We start from the raw sequence: 16,542 nt of genomic DNA, 5'->3' as shown, positions 1-16,542 counted from the left end.
CTTTAGTTTTGGCCTCAAAGTTACACTTGCCCTGAAATTATTATCAGGTGACAAGGACAAAGTAAAATGCCTAAAAAGTGAATATTTTATCAACCAGTTTCGAAAACTGAGGAGAAAAGATATATAATATTTCATACTCTTCTTTTAAATGACTGATTTGAAGGCATCTGATGGGTGGGTGTCACATCTATATCATGGGAACAAGAATCTTCAGTTGATGCTTGGTTGTTGTGATGGAATCTTATGATCTGCTGTATGGATGGGAGCGTAAGTTTGAAAATTAAGATCCAAAGAAGCTGCATAAGAAAAATCCTTATGATTAAAAATTGAAGAACATTGATCTACATTATTGACTGACAATTGTAAATCTTTCATTTTACAAGAGAGCTGCTTTCTAATTTGTACACAAAAATCTTCAGAAATATTGCCTCTTTTCTGTACAGGTTTTAAAAATATATTTAACTGGGTACGGCATAAATATTTTTTGCACGTTGATTATGGGGTTAAACTAAGCAATACCAGCATAAGAAAAAAAAAAACCACAAACAAAACCCATATATTACAGTGGAATTGCTTACAGAGCACACAGCCAGCCTGAAGGGAGCTGCCCTTATGACAAATGTCCATGCATGATGTAAACCTCCTTTTTGGTGACGGTGTAGTAATTTCCATTGCAAGTGGGCACTATATTTTTAATTGATTCCTACCAGCAAAGTCTGTAACCTTCACTGATACGTGTCCATTTCACAAGGTTATTGACTTTTGACATATCTCGTTAGATGTTATGATGAGACAGATTTATTTTTTTTTTTTGCACAGATTGATGTCTATTGATATTACATTAGTTCATCAAGGTTACAAATCACACGGCATTGCACTACATTTCACATTTTCTGCATCATGACAAGAGGTTTATAATATTCACTCTGGGACATATAAAGTGCCTTCCACCCATCCCTTGGATAAATAATTTAAGAAATTGTTGGGAAATCATACCTAATTAGTAGAATCTGCACTCAATAAGTGCCCTTTGATTTAAATTGTATTTGTATTTTGATAGGTATTGATTTTAGGAGTAGGGGAAATGAATAATACATTTTGCATTTCTCCAGTGTTCACAGCAATAATCTGACAGAAATAATGGAGGAACACTCCTGGAAGTGGCCTCTTTGGGGACCTCCATGACTTTCCCTAGAAAGCCCATGGGACAGTTAAAGGCACTCCTGTGTGGAATGGCCTGATCCCTTTTTTCCCATTGATTTGCTGCATAATCTTGGACAAACCACTTAGCCTCTCAAAGCCTCTCCTTTTCTATCAGCAAAATGGAAACAGAATGGTTTCTCATCAGTTCGCAGATGGCCACAAGACATATGGAGAAAAGCAACAGATACATCCAAGTAGGTATTATACACATCCTAACCGGCACTGCCACATGGAGCACAGAGCCAGCCAGTGAGGCTTCCTGTGGGCACAGGAGAGTCTGGCTCCCCATAGCAGGACCCACGGTGCCACCATGGACCTCTGAGAGCAGCATGGTGGGGCTGGGCAGCACACAAAGAACACACCCTGCCAGCCTCCTTCTGCACTCAGTTCTGCCAGCAGGAATGTTCTGGTCAGCTTGGCTACTTGTTTTCCTGGGTGAATTGATACAAGACTAATTTGGTTTTCTTTGGATGCTAATCCCTCGGAGTGAGGAGGGAACGAGGTGAAGTTGTGCCATGCAGATAAGCTGGGTAACAGGCTGCTATCTTCCCGAGGCAGTGCAGCTCAGCGTGCAGGTAGGCAAGGGTGCTTGCATGAATGGCCAGGGGTGAGGAACACAGACAGACAAAAACATCTCTGAGGCTGAAAACAAATCAGAATATATAGGTATTTACAAACACCGATTTCCAACACTCCAGCAGCTGTAACAAACGCAGACTTTATGAGATAACCATAATTATAGAAAAGCTTTATTTTTGGTTTGGTTTTCTTTCACCCAGTGTGCCAGCTATGATTTGAAAGGAAAACCATAGGCTCAACTGCGCAGCACAATAAACCATGGCATCAAAGCAAGCATCAAAGTGGCCCCTTGGCTGCTGGCAAACAGTACAGTCAGAAGAAAAGAGACAATGAAAATACAATAAGTAGAAATAGCGCTTTTCCCCCATAACATAAACACCATAGACATTCTTTTAATACAAAGAGAAGCAGGATCCAATGTGACAGCTTTATATTTGCCAAGTATCATGGGAGGACTGTAAAATACATCCTCCCCAAACCAAGCCAAAGGAGCAGAACGAGCCAAGATGTTCTCGTCAGAACAAAGACAGCCCTTTTCTTAGGTCTCAGACAGTTAGCAGGATTAATTTCACTTTTTATTTATTTTAATCATCATTTCTGTCTCATGCTAGCTTCAGCAAGATGTGCCAAAATATCTATTAGTGCCTGTCTGCATAGGTGCAGTTCACTGCACCAAAATCACTTTATGGTTTTCAAATTACAGAAATTATATTTAAGACCTTTTTTTGAATGTATAACTTAAAAAAAGATTCTCAAGTAGACAACTGAGAGCCAGGACTGTGCAACTCTGAAGCAGGGGGATTGCTGTCACATGGAAGAGCAGATGACTGGTATGTGTTTGTATCCTCAGCCTCTCAGAGGGGGAGATTTAAATAATGTGTAGTGGGTCTCTTTGTGATACTTTTCCTTTCTCTCTTTTTTCAGTTATTATTTTGCATTCTTTTAGAAGTATTACCTGTACATTAAGTCCTATATTCATATAATCATGACTGACATGCAACTTTTCTGTCTCGCCCTTCTACCTTGCAGATTTAGAGAAATTGAGGCCTGACAACCCACAGCTGAGGTAACAGGAACAAACGGCTGAAAGCATGAGAAGGGGGCTGCACAAATATATTTTTACCCTTCTTTCATTCATCTGAAGATTTTTTGTGGGAGCCTTAGCCAGTAAAACAGCACCCATCACTTTTAGGTTCCCAAGCAGCAGGGGCACAGGGGAGAAGAAGTATCAGACACACACAGTCTTTATTCTTATGCCTGCTGTGCCCTCCCAGATGCAGTAATTCACCCTCTTTGTATCTTTTCATAAAAGACAAGCGATATTAATTATCCTGAAGTATTTTTAAAGAAGATGAATATTGGAGGAATTCTTACTTATTTCACAAGACATTCAGCTTTCCATGTAAAATGTAATGATTTTCCATGTAAAGCTAATGATTGTAATGAGTTTCATTTTAAGGCAGGTCCCTCCTGGGTAACCTCTCTAGTGAAGTCTGATTCCAGGTGAAGCCAACAAGAGAACCATATTTGCTTTTATGAATGGTGAAATGGTCCATGAATCTCAAATAGTATTGCACCCTCTGTTTTATAAATATTTTATGTGTTTTTCTTCAGTAAATGCATATATTTTGCTTTTTGAATCTCAGGGCCCCTTTTGAGCCGTGTGGCTCATAGAATGTTAATAGAGAAGTAGCAACATGAAACTGAAAATAAATGCTTTTAACAAACAGGGAAAGTATATTTCACCAAGGAAAGTATGGTTTAAAATAAAACAGACTCCTGCAACGTCTAAATCCTGCATATTTTTTGCAGAGCATGCCATAGCTATTGACATGCTGTTGGTTTTATATGTCCCAGGATGCATGAATTATTACTGTCATTTGACATTTTATATTCCTAGTTCCATAGCCTATAGCAACACTTACCGTCAGCTGTGGTAGACTATAGCAGACCTCTGGCAATGCCTCTTATTGATCAAGCACTGCTCACTGTTTGCCTGCTCAGTAATGCAAAGACATCCTAATTCTCTAAGACAGAAAACCCACAAGTTACTGCGTTTGGGATTTCTAGTCCTTTCAAGAGACCCAAGACATGAAACACAGATTACAGATACCTTCTCCCCCGCTGGGAGGCAAGCTGAGCTATCTCACAAGCTCTAGGTACTACAAAAGAAAGCACATTGCATGGTAATACTAAAGAGAAAGGCAGGATGCTAACAAATGGTGCTAATAGAACTGGTTATGAAAGCGACCTCAGGAATGAGAGGTGCTCTGCTGAGAGTCAATGGAGTTGGGCTGCCAGCTTTATTAACTCCTTTCAAAAGGACCTATACAAAGTAATACAGCGAAAAATTATGTCAGAGGTGCTTGTGCTTCTGATTTGAATAAAGGTAAATTTGCCCAGCTCTTACTTAGGTGAAATTCCCCCAAGACAGCAAGAACCTGAGTTCATGTAAATAATAAAATAGAAATTACAGATCACAGGGCAGCAGAACATACCACAATTGACCATGCAAAGACCCAGTGCAGCAGTGACTGGTTTCTGGGCTTAGCAAACACACCCCCCAACACCCTCTTGAGTGGAGGGAAAGAAGGCCTACCCTTGGCATGGGGCAAGTCCTGTCAGGAAATGCAGCTCACCACAGCAGCATATCGACCTCAGCCTCTGCCTCGAGGAGCTGGTTTATCACCTGCACCCTTCTCCCAATCCACACTCCTCCCCTCTCTGATCTCTCTCTCCTCCTTCCAGGGAGAAGCCATGGCCCCAGCATGGCTGCCCAGCACAGCCCTCTGTATGGAGTGGGTCAGCAGGGAACAGAGGCTGTGTCCACCTGCTGCTGCCCAAGTGGCTCCTCAGTGGGTGCATGGTGGCCGAGCCCCGGCAGTGGTGTGCTCCACGTCTGCATGCCCTTCCTGCCCCCGCAAGTGCGCTGTACAGGGGCAGCCAGGAGCCAGCTCTGACCCACACCTGGGACCTCTGTCAAAGTTGTGACAAAGCCAAGGTAGGGGACATGCTTAGCTTGGCCAACCTGAATCACCAGAGAATTTATGCAAGACCGGTTTGGCTTCTGCCAAGACTCACAGCTGCCTTCCTCAGGGTCTAGTCCCAGGGAGCATCCTGGCCCTCTGCCCTGGGCCCTACACAGGTCACGGCTCACACTGACTCAGGGCACGAGCACCCACATATTCCCAGGGCTAGCTGCTCAGGGACTGAAACATTATAGTAACAGCCCATCCACGTTTGCTTGGCTAAGAATCAGCTTGAATGTGATGCTTGTGTGGTATCCATCCCAGCATCCAACAGTAACCTATCCCAGCTGGTTGTGAAGTCCCATGTGGGGAGAGGCCCTGAGGGCCTTCCCTGGTTCTGGGGACCCATCAGACTCAACTCTCAGGGTGTTCCAGATCTTGAATCTGACCTCTGCAGCCCAGTCCCCTCAGATTTTGGCTTTGCTCCTCACCTTGGCTGCAGAGAGAGTGGCTGCAGCACCCTCCTGGAATGCTCTGCTGGTCTTCAGGAAAGGGCTTTTTCTGCAGTTATTGCTTCTTGTCCCACAGCTTTAAGCACAAGAGTAAGCCTGAAGCACGGCAAATGAGTTTTCTGCTTGCATTCACCTTTCTGTTCATCCTCTGCCACTGTTCGATCCTTTTGTTCCACTTGCCTGTCCCACCAGTGTTACTCTGACACAAGGGGCCCCCAGCATCTTTTTTTCCTCATTGAATCTCTTGGAAAGCATCATCAGGTCATGAACCATTTCCTCCAAACACTGGCTGCATCTGCTGCCTTAGCACAATGATGAAGTTGCTTATACAGTCCAAACTTCCTACAATGAAAAGCCACACCTTTTCAATTTATCCAGTGAGTTTTTATGATCACATGAAATACAGCAGCACAGTTCTGCACCCGTAACATCCTCAGAGCCACTTAACAGCACAGCCAGAGAGCATGATTCCAGTTGAGCTCAGCTGAACACAGAAGGTGACTTCTGGTGCTGAAGCACTTCATCACTGGGGTAAGACAGGCTGGTGAGGCAGGCAGCATTTGACTTGCAAAGCCTCTTTCTTTGACCTCCTGAGAGGGCAGCATGGCTGCACGTGAGTTAAACCCTGGCCAGCAAACAAAAACAATTTGCTTTGCCAAAATGTTACAATGGTGGTTTTGTTCCTGTCTTTTGAAGGCATGAGATTTAATAGGCAGATCCTATAAGCTCCTCAGCCAGCTTGAAGAAAGCTGGTTAGTGACAAAGACCATTGGCATTCATGCAGTCCCACTTCCTAGACTGCATTGTTCCTCTTTGGTTGACTTCTCCCAGAGAGAAACCAGTTTTCTGCCTCACCCCTGGAAATGACGGAAGGTGCAAACTCCAGCAGGCTAAATGCTGATCCTCCCTGCTTCATGAGGCTCAGCCCACTGGCCTCAGATTCTTATGGTCAAATCTGGCAGAGCAAACATCTGGAAAATGCAAACAAACACCCCAAATTCAGATACCTGGTCATAACAAGGACACGAAGGCTGTTTGTGCTGCAGTTCATCCTCACTAGGGTGGGAAGAGCTGAATTCCAAGCAGGACAGTCAGAGAGACTGCTACAGGCACTGGTGGGACAGGACAGAAGTGGCACAAATTGCATGGCCAAAAGCAGCCATTGGTGCTTCATGACAGTGCATTATGTGTGTAGGTATTTAGGTTTAGAAATATACACACACACTTACACACATGCTCAACTACACATCATATCTATGTATGGGTGTACGTATAGGTGCATGTGATGGTATCCTACATTTTCAGTCCTTTTTTCAATGCGTCATGTGCACCTGTGCAAAAAGATCAAAACTCCTGTGGATAATTTATCAGCTGAAATAGGAAATTTACAGCCATCCAAATCCTTACTTTTGAATCTTTCAGTGCTTTTTTGCAATTTGGGAAGAGTCTAATTTTGACTTATTGACATCAGTGCACTTTACTGAGTAAGAAATACTAACTCCTACCATGGTTTCCTCTGAACCCTCATAGGAAGAAACAGAATTATTGCATTTATGCAATAACCAGACATCAGATGTAGCAGTTTTAATAAAATCAAATGCCTTTAAATAAAATACTTCATATAATTTGATTTATTTGTAGTCTTGCTTCTAAGATTAAAAATATCTACTGTCTTCCTATGATCAATAATCCAATTTTTAAGGGGCTGTTACTTTCATTATAAGCAATCCAAGCTACTAAAACCCTGTATACAGACATATTGTAAAAGCCAAACTACTTTTTACCCAGCAGGCAAAAAAAAGAGACATAAACAGGTCTGAATTGTTGCAGACATAAATATTTTAGACAGAGTAGAAAAACCTTTGGGAATTTGAGACCATAATTAAGCCCCTTAGCAGACCATTCAGTAAACCACATCCTGAAGGACCCTGTGGTGGGTCCCAGTTGTGGAGTGAGATGTTGAAAGGGTGTGAAAGGCAGCACACCCTCTTCACCCAGGGGCTGTTCACCTGTCACTAAACAGGTCACAAGGTCAAGAATGGCTTCATAGGTGTGCCACAAGCATTCCCTGCTCCTGTGTGCAACATGGTGTGCTTTAGCTGACAGGAGAAAACAGAGAAGACACATTTCTCCTTTGCCTGCAGCCAGCTGGCCTTTCTTCCTCTCTGTTTCCACCTCTTTCTGCCCACCTCCCTCATCCAAGCTCTGTAAGCTTCCTATTATTCCAGACATTAAATAAATTTGTGTTAAACTATTACTGTTGTAGATGCTCTTTTTGTCCTTCCACTGATCAGTAGGAAGTAGACTTAGTGGTGCCACCCTAACTAATGAAAGTTTATTTAAGAACAGCTCAAACCCACTAAAAATTAGTAGCTTGATCCTACAGACCTATACTTAAGCCTTCAACCTCCAGCCTGGATTGATCACTGTGGTGCCCAAGAAAGTGCTCCTGGCAGACCTCACACTGTCTCAGATGCATCTTTACATACATTAGTTGCATAAAATAAATCATTATCATTGCACCAAACTATCTTCCAGCCTCACCACGTTAAAGTTTCAGGACCTGCTCGGGACTATGCATTGCTGATAACTGTGAAAGTGCCACTCACAGTCACCCTGAGCTAGACACTGCAGACAGGCTCATGCAGCAACTTGGAAGCACAACAGTATTTTTAACATCCCAGAAACAGTTACTGCATCATCTCTCTTTATGGCTTTCCTGGAATATTCTTTTTATTCTTTGGTTTGTATAAAGCACTGTGTCTAGGACGTTAACTCTGTCTGCTCACACCCGAGGGGTTATTCCTGCTCAATGAGGAACGCACGAACTTCCTCTTAAACATGATTTTAAAATTGCACTGATGATGAGGACAGCAAAGCACGAATTGTGATCAGAGTATTTATGAGATATCTGCTCTTTCTGTGAGAGTAGGCAATGTTTCTGATTACTAGAGGACAAGTGTACTGGTCTCTCCAAAACACAAAGATTTATAGAAGACGTGCTCTTAACACTTGCCAGCCCAAATCCAGAATTCGTTCTCAACATGTTGGAAATGCCAAGCCAAACTCTCTCAAATCTTATTTTAACCTAGCTTTTTATGAAGGCTGAATCTCATCGACAGGTCTTCTTTTACTATCAGTAGAATGGCAAAACTCCTCAGGTTGCTCTTTCACAAGGACACTATTAGTTTACTCCATATTGAAGTTTATTGGGCTTTGGCTTTTTATAAGGCAGCAGCAAGTAATTGCATGGAACATGTGTTTTCATTGTCCCCATCTGTAACTGTAAGAGGGTACAGTGAGAGCAGAGATAGTGTATAAACACTTTACAAAAAAATCTCTGGACTTGATAAGGATGCATTGATTTCAGTCATCTGATTATCACTGAATCTTTATATGAAATCACTTTATATAAATGTATATTTTATTTTAAATACTTCGCTCCTCTAAATCACAATCACTGATTTGTTTTTTTCTTTCTGACCGTAGCAAGAAACATCAGCTAACTCTCATCTTAGAAAAAAAAAGTGAAAAATAAAAAGAGGACCTACAACCCAGTGTGTAGCCAGATAGGACATTACTTCATCTTTTGTCACGGTTTGGTAAACAGTAAACCTGCTGAGATTTAGCTGGGAACTGGTGCTTACTCATGTTCCTTGTAGACCTCAAGCCAGCTGAATGTGGATGAACATCAGACAGTGCCTGTGACCAGCCGCAGCTCATTAGTGCAGCCATGGGGCACATTCGCTCCTGTGCTCTCCTACTTTTCATTCCCTTGTTTCTTTTTGCTTCCCCTTCCTTTCTGCTTTTTCCCCCCATTTCTTCTCTTTGTCTGCTATTTCCAGTCATTCCTTTCTGCCCTGTTCCTCCTCTCTTTTCCCCTTGCTCAGGTGTTCTGTCCCTCTCCTCTGCTCCCTTCAGGAGAGGAGAAGTGGGTAATGCTGTAATTTAGTGCTGATTTCTTACCTACCCTGGGACAAGTAGCAAAGTAAGGAAACAACACGTATTTTGCTTGAAAAATCAGGTCCTTTAGAACCCCGATTCAATCCCTCCAAAAAAATAAATCACTTGCGGTTTTTAATAGGCATCAGATCCCAACTCAAGGTACCACTCCTTAAATGCAATAATGAGTCAGCTCGTTCTAGAAGTTGCTGCATATGGAAAACATTTTGCCTGTTATTCATGAACAATTCTACAGAATTAATCACAACCATTATTTAGTGAGCTCTGTCACATCAACTTTTCCATTATTCAATCCCCTTGTTTTTACATACCTATTCAAACCCTGAAAATAAAGGCTTCTATTACCTTAAGCATATCTTTCTGAACATTTTTAAAATGCAGTAAACTCTTGGTTTTCTGCCTTAAGTCACACAAAGGACAAGGTAATAAGAGCTAACAAGGGTTCTCACAAAAGCATTAGAGAGACTATGGTGCTACTATCATGTTTTTAACATGAGGTAGGGTTCTGCACCTCAGATTTAATACACACAGACTAGTTGCAAGTACAATGGCATTTGGATAACAGCATTTAGAAGCGTGAAATTACAAGTGTACTGACAGGTTTTTCTGTGCCTCCTCATAGCACAGAAGCTGCTGCTCTTTGTCCCCCACATCCCTTGTGTCAGAAGCAGCCCAATACTAATAAATCTCAAATACACTTTTGAGATTCATAGCAAGGGCTTCAACATCCAGGTGGAATTTATAAACATGTCTTAAAATTGTTTCTGCGTCATGCTGGAGAACAGACACAGAAGGAAAGGTCTCTTTGCCCTGTTACTGGGCATCATAAATGAAAATACCTTCCTCTGCCTGGGATGTAATCCCTGATATGTGCAGCTCTAGCTGGATGTGAAGGGGGGCAGGTTCCCAACTCTTGCTGGAGCAGCCCTGGGCAGAACTGCATGTCCCTTTATGACCAGCAGAGATGGGGCAGCCCTGCAATGCCTTCTTCTAGCTCACTTGGGAAACCAAAGATCTTTTTAGGACACTTACTGTAAGTATTTATGAGTATTTATGTAAGGTAGCAAGCAGTAGGGCTTAAAAATCTGACAGTGCCTAGAATTCACAGGCCTCAAATCTGCTACACAATTAAGATTTGGGGTTAGATTTCTTTTTAGGCATTTACATAACCTCAGAAAGTGCCTTGCTCGGAGCTGTCAGTCAGAGAGGTTCCAGCATAATTTCTAAAACATTAGGGAGTTTCACACCCAATGTATTGCAATCTGTTTGGATCCGAAAACTAGAACATGCTGTAGTAAACAGTTTTGTTCCTGATCTCATTTCATGTAATTGGACAGGAAAACTGAGGTATCAGAGGCTTGAATCCTGCCTGGAAGAACAGCACTGGGCAGGGAGGGAGCTGCATGATTTACAGAACCGGATTGTGACCCCTCAGCTCATCAGACCAATTCCCTCTACCTTTCTTCACCCACGTGGCAATCCGGTGTCCCCAGCTTTTCACTGAGCAGCAGGTTAACTCAGACAACTGCAGGAATTCGTTTAATGCAACAAAAGCTTTTGTCTTGTGAATATCAGGCTTAAATCATTGTATGGATATAACCTCTGGAAATCATACTCAGTCTTCCAGAGCTTTAGAGTAGCTATTTGGAATCCATGAGTAGAAAGATTGGAAGTTCCTAAAGAGAGAGGTCCTTAGCTGCAGTTTCTTAACCAAGACTTCCCTCTCTTATGATTTCCAGTGAGTTTCTCCTCTCATATTCTAAAGGCAATACCAAATTTCGGGGGGGTCACTAAACTTTTAAGAGTGCATTAGTGTAAATAATGTAAGTATAAATATTTACCATAGAAAATTATTTCCTGGCTTCCTCAGTTTCCTTCCATGGAAACCCTCGTACACCACACTGTGCTTTATGGATGCACAAGAGAAAACCCAAGCTCGATAGCCCGGGGGCCCTGCCGGTGCCCTGGAGCCCCATCCTTTGTGCCGGGCCGGGCGGAGCCGCTGCCCCGGGAGCTCTGCTCGGCCTCCTGGAGCCCCGCACTGCTCCCGGGGCATCCCTGCCCACCCAGGCCCTGCGCACACCTCCCTCCCTGGCCCCGAGCAGGAGTGCTGGAGCCCTGGCTGTCCCCAGGCTCCCCCCGTGCCGCCAGGCAGAGCCACGCTAAGGCAGAGTAGTGCCAACATCAGCACCACACCCTGAGATGAGGAGCAGCGGCAGGGGACAAACCCAGGGGCCATGGCATCGGCCTTGAGCACGTGGTTATCTGTTGATTTTCTGGGGGGTTTCTGGGGTATCTGTTCATGACAATAATCCACCACCCTGACAACTGAAGCTCCCCGAGCTCCCAAATGTCCTGGCCCCAGGTGACCCCACCTGGCCCTCTCTGAACCCCTTCCACCCACTGCACAAGCCTTGTGTTCAGCAGCTCCTTGTACCCATTAACCTTTAGCTGAGTGCAAAGAGCTGTTGTCCAGCCAAGAATTTTTCCTTACACAGGAGACCCATTTCCCCCCTCTTTTTTCCCTTCAGCTTAAAGAAATGAAAGGAAATAAAGGAAAATAAAGGGAATTGTGAAATTAAGTTTACGACCTGCATATTTATGGGGGGGAAAACATTCTCACTCTGCACCACTCAGACTTCCATGCTGCTGTAAAGGTACTGTGCTTGATCCTGGGGAGCTGATAGAACACTTCATACTGCCAGCTTGCTATAGCAACTAACTCTGGGCAGCACTGGAATACTGCAGTTATTCTGATCACATGTGCCTGCACATATAGGTGCACACTTGAGTGTAAAACACAGCTCTACTCTTAAAACAAGCATGTTCAAATTGCATCATATTAATGGAGTATCTTTTGGCTTGAAAAAAAAGTCACCTATTTTATATCCCTTATCAACCATGATATCTAAATTTGGAGCATCCTGGTAGCATACTCACTGATTTCTCAGTCAGCCTCCTGTATTTTCATTCTGACAGTATTTTTCAACCCCACCACCAAGAGGAAGAGCAAGTCATGATCTGACATGTTAAAAACAAGAGCAATTGCTCATGTACCCCGTGCAGCAGAACTGCCATTCCACTGAGGAAAGCCTGACAGCCTGCAGCTCTTATGCAGGCAAGACTCCCACAGAGGGGAGCATGATTGCATGTCCCTAACACTGTCACACCAGTCTCACAGTTTGGGGACAAGTTTTTCTGCATGGACAACATTTGGGTATTTTGTTGTAAAAGAAGAGAAATGGCTAAAATACAAAACATCCCAAAAGCTGTCAATAATAATAAGAATAATAAGTCAAATCAGCACCTTTTGGTTTTCTATATAAGGGTACGTTGAACTACCAAAGGATGATAGATCTCTTTCTTCCAAAGAGAGCCAGGTAATGGATCTTCCCATACCTCAGATTAGATGGGGCTATTCATATCCTAATACTTGTGCTACATATGTATACTTTCATGTTCTTTTTGAAAAGCTGCAATTGAGGCTCCAGCTGGGATGGCCCAACCCTCAGAGCAGTTTCAGCCAATGCTGAGGTAACACCACAAACTCAGCAGGGTTGCCCTGCATGTAGACTGCTTTAAGAAACTTTGGTTCCCATTTTTCATGCTGTCCTGTCTTTCCCCCACTTTCACCTTGGCACAGGGAGCAAACAGAGCAGCACAGGCTGTAGAGTGCTCCTATACTTAGTTCCCTGAGCACAAAGCAGACATGCAAGAGCCTGGAGCAAGGATCTGTCCTGAAAAAGGCTGGTATGGAATTTGTCACCAGATACATAAAGCTGCAGATTTTTTGTTTTTACCCTGAAGGAACTCTGAATCAAAATATCTAGAAAAAGTGCAATTCAGTAAAAATTGGATCATCCTTTTCACCATTCTTTTCATCTCCTGACTTCTTGATCATCCTTTTCACCATTCTTTTCATCTCCTGACTTCTTGCAATAGCATTTTGGAAAGAGCTTCTCTGAGAGACAAAGAGTGTTCGTCCTGGGGAACCACTGCCCAGCAAGGGCAGAATCCCTTCCGACACCCCCAGGCAGCAGATGCATGCCACCCCACGTCCTGGCTTCCCCTGACCCTGTGCCCAGAGGACCCACTGCAAAACACTTCATCAGTTCACACAGGCATCGGCATCCACCTCAGTCCAGACATCCAAGGAGCACCCGGAACAGCAGACATTGCAATGTTTAAATCTTCTAACAAATAAAACAATACATGGCAGCAATGTTCCAAATGAAAGGTAAAACTCACAGTTGGAGCAGGCACTGTAGGGTGGTGGCTCTGTGCATATTGCAGACTCCATCCTGCTGAGAGGGGCTGCGGCAGCTGCCTGTGCCTCTCCTGTGGGGGTCAGCTCAGACCTGCCTGTGGCAGAAGGGATGCCACACAGCCTGGTCACCCCCCTGCCACCAAGGCAAGCCACAGCTGCTCCTGCCATCACTGGCTGCATTAATTCCAGCCATTAAAACATTGCTCTGCAGGCTTGGATTTTCATGTCAGAATCTAGGAGCTACACAATAACCCTGCAAACCAAATTATATGGCTGAGACCCTCTTTCCCCACCAGGGCAGAAACAATTTTGACCCCCGTTTGCCCTCTAGCAGTCTTTTCCTACAGGTGAGTGGCCCACACTGCTTCACTGCAATTAACCATGGCCGTGGCTTTTAGTAGCAATTTGTTTTCAATTACCTCCTTCAGGCAAATCTGAATGACTACCACCATTTTTTTCACATTTCTTTCTGCTGCCAAGTCTGTATCAAAGTGCTCAGAGCTCATCAACCATCAATCCTGCAATACTCCAAAGAAAGCATCTGTTGCCCCTGGTGAAGGCCAGGGTAGCCCAAACCCTGTGTTGCTTGGCTCAGCACAGACCCGTGGGCATGGACAGAGATTTCTCCCCAGTGAGAAGGGCAGGTCTTAGTGCCACAGAGACACCCTCGTGTCAGCTCTGCCGAGTCCAGGGGAAGTGCATACCTACAAACAAAATCATTATTGCCTGGGGCTGCAGTGCCGGCAGGGGAGTGGCAGCAGCTCCCGTCCCAGCTGAGCCCTCTGAGGTGCTCACTGTTCCTAATGCAAAGGCTGCTCACACAGGCTGCCTTCCATCCCTGGAGCATCTCCACCACTCTAAGGTAGCAGGGACCAGACTTAAGCTGATCCTAACAGGACTTCTTCCAAGGTGGGGAAATGAAGAAAGGAAACTGCAGCACACTGTGGATTCTAATTGCATTTGCTCTGCAGGCTCTGAAATGTCAGTCAAACAAATACGCCATCGCCTTTACTGCTCTGCAGTTGCCATTTACTATTTTACTGGGAAATTGTCCAGGAAAGGGATACTACCTAGAAGGGACCATTATGCTAACACTGGAAACCAGCAATATTTCTGAACAACCCCATGGGCCCATTATCTGTTCCTACACTGCGGAAAGACAAGAAGAGCCAGAGCGAGCCAATTTGTGTTTGCGGTAGCAATTGCAGCAGTAGAGGGGATGGAGACAGCCCAGGACCCAGCGGGCACATCTGAACTGGTGCACGCTCTGGAGCTGTGACAACTCACATCAGAGAAGAGCATGATTCAGTGAGTGAAGAAGAAAAAAAACCCCCATCTTAAAATGAGTTCTTTTATGAGCCTGAGCTTCATTATGCAACTTTATCAGAGTTTACGAGAACTGGAGTAAACGATATGAAGACGCAGAACATGCTCACTCTCCAGCTCTGTGAGTCCACAAACCCAGTAATTTCCAGGACTTACAGAGATCATGGGGCAGATGGGTTTTGCTGAAGGGACAAAGCCCCTTTGCCTGGGAACAGCCCCACTAAAACCACCTCTTTTTTCTCTGGGAATGCCTCTTGCCCTCTAGAGAGCTCCATTCCTGCTATAGGCAGCTCCTTGATACTTAACTACCACACTCCTAGACTTGAAGTGAGTGATTGAAGTATTTAATATGCAGAATCATTCTGAATCACCCTGTTTTACCACTATGTTATTTCTCCTCCAAGTCAAAAAAAACATAACAAAGGGTACTCAGCCCAATTCGACTTTAATTCCTCACTCAATCCCCACAAAGAAACACAGATCTACCTGGACCAGATCCCATCAACTTCAAAGCAAAGCTCAGTCTGTCCATCCTTCCCTCTCTTCAGGCAGTTAGTCCCAGAGGGCGGTTTCAGACCTACTTACAGATTCAACCTCTGTGGGCAGGGTGAGCAGGGACTGTGCCCAGCACAGGTGAGGAGGAAACCATCCATTGCCAAAAGAGGCAGCTCCCACCCTTCTGGAAAATGCCTTAGCCAGGAAAACCTGTGCCCTTCACACCAGCACCTGTGAAGGCCTGCTATTTGCAGAAGGTTCAGCAACCATTTCAATTCTGACATTTTTTTGGTTTTCATCATGTTGTCTCTGGCACTGAAAGCACAAGTAGATCAATGCTCAGTTAAGCTCTTGTGTCAGGGCACCCTGTCCCCGCTACTAGGGCAGCACTAACAAGGCCACACAGTGTCCTGAAAGCAGGGGGCAGAGATGGGGTCATCACCAGCAGCGCTGTGGCTTTCTGGCACAGGGATGGCTGTTCTGCTGTGGGCTGGCGGCTGCATTCTCTGCCTCACAGGGATGTATATCATGAGCATTTGGTCCCTTCCTAATTTTTTGCATACATTTTGGCTCTAGGTATAGTTTTTGCAGACATACAAGCTGAATGAATGCTATTTTTTTTTCCATTTTCAACAAAACAACTGCCATGTTTTATCACCCTTTTCTCTCTGTCTCCCAGATTGGATTTCTTTAATTCACATGGGTTACGCATTTTCAAAAACCACATTGGCTGCAGTAAGCTGCGCTTGAATCATCATTTAGAGAAGTGAAGATTTAATTTCATGGTGGAATTAAGGTTGACATTTCCTTTTTATTTACACTACGCCAAGGATTAATAAGGTTACTATAACCTTAATCTTTGATAGCTCAACAATAGAATACTCTGGGATTACTACAAAAGCTGGATTTTAACCCTTTTAATCCCGTTATTGTTGATAACCTTATCAACACTCTGCTCCAACACAGAGGTGGAGTGGAAGGACCTCAGACTCTGAAATTCCTTACCATGGAGCAACACTCATAGTTTAAACAGAAGAGCAAGAGACAGTTGCTTGGTTGAAGCCTGCAGTGAGGTTCATAGTTTGCAGTAGGGCTGCAATGCTGCTTTTAAGTGCCTTGTCAGAGATCTTTGCCAAGAAAAACATTGGTCCAGTGGCATATGTTGGCGGAGCAATGCAAGGTTGCTCTAATTCCCTTACTTTGTTTTTCCCTCCTCCCATGCGACAAC

The 16,542-nt window shown here is 44.1% G+C and overlaps 2 long non-coding RNA genes across 2 annotated transcripts in view; both read right to left on the bottom strand.

Moving 5' to 3' along the window:
* The window catches only part of LOC136294561 (uncharacterized), a 39,487-nt gene that overhangs the window by 12,235 nt on the left and 10,710 nt on the right, over positions 1-16,542 (bottom strand). The window lies entirely within an intron of this gene.
* LOC136294560 (uncharacterized) lies at positions 676-15,478 on the bottom strand. The gene is made up of 2 exons (XR_010722448.1): positions 15,306-15,478; positions 676-6,234 (listed from the first exon to the last, which is right to left on the bottom strand). It is a non-coding gene; the product is annotated as an uncharacterized lncRNA (long non-coding RNA).

Source organism: Chamaea fasciata, unplaced genomic scaffold (genome assembly GCF_029207755.1).
Source record: "Chamaea fasciata isolate MVZ Bird 193981 ecotype frontalis unplaced genomic scaffold, bChaFas1.0.hap1 SCAF_10, whole genome shotgun sequence".
Classification (NCBI taxonomy): Eukaryota; Metazoa; Chordata; class Aves; order Passeriformes; family Sylviidae; genus Chamaea; species Chamaea fasciata.
Note: the sequence above shows the minus strand (reverse complement) of the source record. Positions and strands in the feature narration are given on the sequence as shown.